Source organism: Neltuma alba, unplaced genomic scaffold (assembly GCF_004799145.2).
Source record: "Neltuma alba isolate B1F8T4 unplaced genomic scaffold, ASM479914v2 tig00003876_pilon, whole genome shotgun sequence".
Lineage (NCBI taxonomy): Eukaryota > Viridiplantae > Streptophyta > Magnoliopsida > Fabales > Fabaceae > Neltuma > Neltuma alba.
The window spans coordinates 120-7644 of record NW_021633462.1 but is presented as its reverse complement, the minus strand read 5'-3'; the positions used below and the strand labels follow the sequence as shown (position 1 = coordinate 7644).

Genomic DNA, 7525 nt, shown 5'->3' with positions numbered 1-7525 from the left:
TTCAAAGTTAAATCAAGAAAAAAGTTAATCCTTCAGAGAAAGTAATTAATGAAAGTAATAACAATGAAACTCCAATACCGGAATCTACTCCTGTCATCTAAGAAGGGTGATAGAGTTGCAGTTACTTCAAATATTTAGTCCTTAATAATTGATTCCTTTAGATTATTCTACTTCACAAGTACAACTATCGAACAGTAGCATTTGATCTCTCACGTTGTTTCACTCGTACGCTTATCCAACTCATTATTTTATTCGTTCGATTTGAAAATTTCCACATTACGTTCCAATTTTTTTATTCGTAGCTTAGAATTATTATTGTTTGTATCCGATCCAAACCGTTTTCTTAAGAAACGAATGTCGAACTGTGTGGCCTGCCACATCAACTGAGAAAATTTGAATTTCTGGGCACAAAAGCAAAGGCGACAACCCCAGCAACGACAACAAAGGATCTTCCTTCAGTGTGAGTTCGTAAAGGAAAAGCAGGTTTTTGATTCAACGGGATAAAACCCATTTAAAGAAAAGAAAAGCCAGATTAGTGAACAATTTGCCTAAATTGTTCCTGTTTTTGTTGTCTCTGCTTCCTCCTTTTTCTCTCTCGAGTCTGAGGAGGTTGGTCTTTCCGAAACAGCCTCAACCTGCCTTCCTTACTCTTCAGCCTCGTAACTTACGCTTTCAGTGATGGAAACCCGTGCACCTTCTTGATTTGATGATTAGGCTTTCCGAGAGAATTTTTGGAAGCTGCGAGAAATAACGAATTTGTTACTTGCTTGCCATTCTTAATAGTTTTCTTCTACCAGTTTGGTGGGTTCGGTTTCCAAGTTAATTCAGCGGATTAGTATTATTGGGTTCTTATATTTTGCTGTTATTTAGCATTTAGCTGGTGGAATTTGAAGAGAAGTAGTGATTTTGAGTTGGCTATAGAATTTGAGTGGAAATCTGGAAAGTTTATTCGAATTTGGGAGTCTTGGTGGCACTAACAATGATGTTATCAGCATCGCCATCCTCGCTAGCGAGAAGTTCGCTAGAGGTAATGCTTGAATCGCTCCAGCGGAGAGAGGAAGAGGAGAATAAGCCAAAGGACTTGCCGCCGGCATTGCCAGCTCGTCCGACCTCCAAAGCTCGGCTTCCCTCCGCGAGAAGGTCATTGCCGAATAACTTAAACTTCAAGGTTAATGGAGATCCTGGTGAGACAGAATGCCTTGCGAACGGATTTCATGATGCGAGCGAAGAGAATAAGCGGAAAGATACAGTTGATTTGGGACACAAGATAAACGGAAGCCTTGGGAGCAAGAAGTTGAAGAGGGATGTGGAATCGCCATACGCCCTCGCATCAGAAGGGAACCAGAGCGACCAAATATCATCTAAGAGTCTAGAATCCCACTCGGATGATAACGTTACCTATTTCATCAAGAAGGTAACTGGGAACTGGAAAAAAAAAAAGAATTATTATGATCTTGCAACGACTGAGTTTATGAGTGGTTGTTACATGTTAGTAGATAACACTCACATTTAGTTGTTTGAAACAATTAATTCTAGTGGCATTGCATAAAGGTTGTGGTGCTTAAAAGAAAGCAATCCGTTGAAAGACAATATGGTTGTTACCATGGTTGATGGAAAGTATATTTGAAATATAATTTCTTAGTTGTATGGGGTGATTGACCTGTAGATGTAAGCCCAAATTTCTCTAATCACGTTAATCATGCTGAGAGGCTTGATGGGTTATATTGAGAAATATCAAAATACCTTGTTATTGATCAGATCAGATTTCCGCTCGGGGCATTTATTCATTTATGTTTGATGGCAGCGTCAATTTGTGTTCTTTTAGGCATAGATTACGGAACACATTACTTTCCTCTCAAATTCCTTTCTGTTTGTGGTCTTCTCGTTGGTGTCTTCCTATTTGTTTTAGAAAAATCTAGTGGGAAATGCTGGCTCCATCAGTCGATATATGGAAAGTGTAGTTGTTAGAAGATATTAAAGTTATGTCTGAAATATTTGCCGAGAATCTTAGATGTATAGTCGCAGCTTTTTTCTATTTGAAATTATATTTCAGCAACCCATTTGTTCCTTTGACACTTAACTATTAGTTTTGATAGACACATTTTTTATGGCATGTTCATTTCTGTGTTCGGTTCTTTTCCCAGAAACTTCATGTGTGGTGTAGGCAACCAAATCGGCACTGGGGACTAGGAAAGGTACAGTCAACTTCAAGAGAAGCTGCTTCAATTTTACTCACAAATGGAAATGTAAGTTTGTAGGTCTTCTGTGTCGTTGAAAAATAGTGTGTTTCTGAGTTTGCAAGTTGAGAAATTTTTTTGTACCATCGTGTTGTTACTGTAGGTTATGAAAGTGGCCATATCAGAGCTCCTACCAGCTAATCCTGATATTTTAAAAGGCGTCAATGATCTCATGCAGCTGATTTATCTGAATGAGCCATCAGTTCTTCACACTCTTCGTTTTAGATATTCTCAAGGAATGATTTATGTATGTGTACAGCTTTTGGCTCATTCTTTTTCTGCGGTTACTGTCCATCTCTCTCATATGCTCCTGTGCTTTTTAATATAGAGTAAAGCAGGGCCCATTTAATAGCACTCAATCCTTTCAAAGATGTCCAGAGTTGTGGAAATGATCACGCCACAACTTATAGTCAGAGATGCATGACTGACCCACATGTTTATACCGTGGCAAATGCAGCTTATAGTGAGATGATGAGAGGTGAACGGAATTCCCCTTTCTAAGTCCTTTGTAATTTCTATTCCTGCACTTGTGGGATGAATGTTACGTTTTTAAAGGATTTCTGATTGATTTTTGTCTGTTGCAGACAAAGTAAATCAGTCCATCATCATAAGGTAAGCTCCATATCAGTTTCAGTACATAGGGGGCTCTGTTGCGTGTATTTCTCTCAAAAGATGTTGCTCCGATCAATAGTTTCTAAGTGTCTTAGCAGGCATAAGACAGGATTATCAGTGTATTGTTAATAATTGTTAGTTTTTGTCTACAGTGGTCAGAGTGGATCTGGGAAGACAGAGACAGCCAAAATCGCCTTGCAATATTTGGCTGCTCTGGGTGGTGGTAGCTGTGGCATAGAAAATAAAGCCCTTCAGACACATTTTATTCTAGAAGCTTTGGGAATGCAAAAACACAAAGGCACAACAATTCTAGCAGATTTGTAAGTTCCTGTGTTTCTTTTCATTTTAATGGAACTTACCAGTGCTAATATTCTATGAAATTTTTTAGCTTGAAAGGTTTATTGATTTGTGTGTCCATAAAATTTTTGCTGTTTAATGGCTTTAATTTCTCCAAAGGCTAAGAGGTTTAATCAATGCATATTTTGGCTTGTTCGGAGCAGGGAAAGTTACTTGAGATTCATTTCACTGCAGCTGGGAAAATATGTGGAGCTAAAATTCAAACCTGTAAGCATGTTGATGTGTCAGTGCAACGGTGTTTCCCCCCCTTTTTTATATCCTTTTCTATTGAGCTTACTAACTTGTTTACTCTTGTGGGTTTGACTTTGCAATTTGCCAAATGGAACATGGTAACTAATAGTCATGTTACAGAAGGTAAACTTGGATGCCTTACTTGAACTTAAGGGTGGAACTATGTTATCTATCTGCTGTTTGTCCTGATTTCATTGTCTACTGTGAGCAGTCAAGAGTTGTTCAGCTGACCAGTGGTGAGAGGTCATATCACATCTTTTATCAACTTTGTGCTGGATCTTTACCTGGTCTTAAAGGTACTTTTCTCTTCCATTGTGAGCTTCTTTGCACACATACACACGCGTACATTTATCATGTGATGTCTCCTCTGCAGTGTAATTCTTTGATCAGCTTAAATGAATTTATGAATACCTGATATTTTAACTCATGTTCAAGATTACTTTATTTTTTGGTGCAGAGAAGCTGAATCTTAGAGAGGCCTGTGAATATAAATATCTTAATCAGAGTGACTGTATGACAATAGATGGTGTTGATGATGCTAAAATGTTTAATAACCTGCTGGTATAATTCTGAACACTTCATTTCACGATCAATTCCTCTTCAAGTTTGCTTCTGTCCTCCTAAGATATCTTTATCTAATTTTCCCATTTCTCTCTCTGCTATTTCCTTAGAATGCGCTGGATGTTGTTCAAATTTGCAAAGAGGATCAAGAACTAGTATTTAAAACCCTTGCTGCAATATTATGGCTTGGAAATGTATCATTTCAAATATCTGACAATGAAAATCATGTTGTGGTGGTGGATGATGAAGTATGATCAAAAGCTTTGTGTTACTTATGCTGTGCTGTTTGTGCATGGATTTTTAATGGCAATGAATATTTGAGTACTTTATGCCAAAAAGAAAATTTTTGGAATTCAGTTAAGGAATAACAAATATGAAAATAAGAGCCTCGTTCGTAAAATTTGTGAAAAATGTCGATTGATTCGTAGACGCGGACGAATTATAGTAATTTGTTCCAATCCAAGACATAAACAAAGACAAGATAATCTTAAAAGCGAGGTGGGGGGACTATCTTAAACAGATCCTTTCCATGTGATGCTTTGTACGGAATAAACAATGTCTGGTACTGTTTTGAGCAGCAGGAGAGGATTTGAAGTGGTACACAATGACTATATGGCTGACATAGTAACGCAAGAATTTAAATGACGTGTCAGTTACATCTTACAAGTGACTTACATAAATATATCTCTTTTGGCAGCTGTCACCAGTGCAGCCATGCTGATAGGTTGCAGTTCTCAAGAGTTAATGGTAACTTTATCTGTGTGTAAAGTCCAAGATGGCAAGGATACTATTGCTCGAAGTTCATCAATATTGAAGCAGGTCCATACATTAAATACGTTAATCAATTTTCTGGAGCTCCTACATGACTATATTCAGCGTTTTTTTGATGGCTCAATAAAATTCTTATTCAGGCAATAGAAAAAAGAGATGCATTGGCACAATTTATGTATGCAAGCTTGTTTGGGTGGCTCATAGAAAAAATTAACAATTCACTCGGAGCTGGCAAAAAGGCATACTGGGAGATCCATAAATATTCTTGATATTTGTGGGTTTGAGTCATTCAAGGTCTGCAACTTGTATAATGTGATTACTGTTGCATCAGTTAATGTTTGCTGTTGTTATAATGGCTTCATGTTTTGACTTTCAGAAAAACAGCTTTGAACAATTTTGTGTGAATTATGCTGATGATGAGAGGCTTCAAACAACATTTCAATCGGCATATATTTAAACTTGAGCAGGAGGTTAGTATTTATAGGGGTTTAAAATTTCTTGGATATTGAGTGTCGATGCAAATGAAATGATGCAATTTGTCCTTGTATACGTTTGAATGGTTTAAATGCTTATTTCATTGTTTGAAAATAGGAGATTTTCAAAGACTTCCATCAATAATTGCTAGTAGAGACATAGCTAATGAAAAATTGTTTTTAAACTAAGCAATGTCAACTTCTTGAGTGCAATTCCCTGCATCTTCAAGGGTGTCTTCCTGCCCTCTACATATGTTATGGGTAAGGATTATATTCATGGATTGTCTCTGGTGCTTCACTTGTGGTTGTTTTAAGGGAGTCTTGCTGGCAGAGAGGTCAAACAGCTTTGCTGGAGTGAAATCAATCAAATTTCACAATATATTATATGTTATCAATTTTAAATTTGTAATGATTAACCTTAACTATTATAGTTGCATGTTACTTGTGGTATATTTTTATCTCTTATCAAGGAATTATTTGACATGTAGAGTTCATATTGCATGCTTAATTCGTGATGTCATTTGTTTTTTTTTTTTTTTAATGCTTTTTGGTATTGCAATATTATTATTATTATTTTGTCTCAGAGAACTATGCAATGGACGGTGTTCATTGGACTAAAGTAGATTTTGGGACAATCAAGAGTGCTTGGATCTATTTGAGAAGGTACTTATGGCTCACTTTTTCTATATGTTGATGTTCATTCTCGCTTCAACGGGCAATGGCCCTTCCTTATGGTTTTGGTTACATTACATTAAGATCCACACATGGTGCATTTTTGCAGATTATTGCAAAAACATAGATGTTAAGGTCCCAGGGCTGGCTGTTTACGTTATTACTGTAAATTATGTTGTCATTATATAACCTGTAGTGATTTGTGAATTTTGTAGAAAAACCATCGGGGATACTTTCATTGCTGGATGAGGAATCAAATTCGCCCAAGGCCACTGATCTCACATTTGCCAACAAACTTAAACAGCACCTGAATGCTAATCCTTGCTTTAAGGGGGAAAAGAGGGGGGGCTTTTGGTGTTCGTCACTTTGCAGGAGAGGTTAGTTGCTGCATCAGTTTCAAGGAGCTACGAAAGTTAGTGGCTAAAAATGTCTAGATTAATAGTTTTCTTTTTAAGTCTGGTAGATTTAGTTTACTTAGTTTGGCTGATTGTAGGCCTAAATAGCAACAAAAACATGTATGTAGAGGGACTATGATATCACATGTTTGAATAAACCTGTGGAAAACGCATGAACAAGATGGTGGTGGAAGAAGCAATGCTACATGGACAATTGTTTCTTCTATGACGTAGAGGAGAATTGAGTAATTGAAATAAAGTACATAGTTTGAAAACGCCAACATGGTTTTTAAATCTGAAAATTTTGTTTGTTTGTTTAAGACCTTTTCCCCCTACATTATAATAGAATAGGATGACATAATGAGGGAAATGTATTATAATTACAATTGTAAATTAACTATAAGGGTCAAAGATAAATTAAGGATAAATTTATGAATTAAACTTAATTGATTTTATTTTGAGTTATCCCTTTGTTAACTATCTTTTATTTTTAATTTATTTGTCTTACTAATAGTTATCTGCTTCTACTTTATTATTCTATTTTGTTTTGCTTCAATTGGTATAGAGTTAGGCTAAACTCCAGCTTTTCCTTTTGCCATCTCACGTATGGAGATGGTTTCAATGCTCATCACCTGTGATGTGCATGAATCTGGACAGTTCAGAGTTAGGGGGTGTTTGGATGCCCTTAAAATACTTTTCAGAAGATGTTCCGCCAATCAAGGCAATATCCTCACATATTTGCTTCGTATACCGTAAAAGCACTTCTAAAACTTGGTTTTGATCTTAAACACCACCTAAAATGGGAGTTCCATATTGAATATTATATATTGTGAGATTTTTCATAACTTTTTATTTATAGTTGCAGAATTATAAAAATAAAGATAATATCTCTTTGAAAATTACAAATAAACTTCAAATTGGTATGGTTCTGATCTCATCGTGGTGATGAGCACCAGCACAAGACTATCTTGGATTTGGACCAAGACATGCACCACGACACCACGAGGTGTCTGTAAATTTTGCTAACGAATGGGGACCATGGAATTAGTCTTGGATTTATTCCTGTGATTTAACTAACCACCGAATCTATATTAGGTTTTGTATGATACAAACGGCTTTCTACAGCAGAACAAGATCTGCTGTCTTCCGACTGCATACAACTCCTGGCATCATGTAGTTGTCGGCTGCTGCAGTTGTTCTCGAAAAATGCTTAGCC

At 36.6% G+C, this 7525-nt stretch overlaps 1 pseudogene; it reads left to right on the top strand.

Moving 5' to 3' along the window:
* The first annotated feature begins 207 nt into the window (after positions 1-207).
* Positions 208-6291, top strand: LOC114742752 (myosin-2-like; annotated as a pseudogene).
* The last annotated feature ends 1234 nt before the right edge of the window (positions 6292-7525 follow it).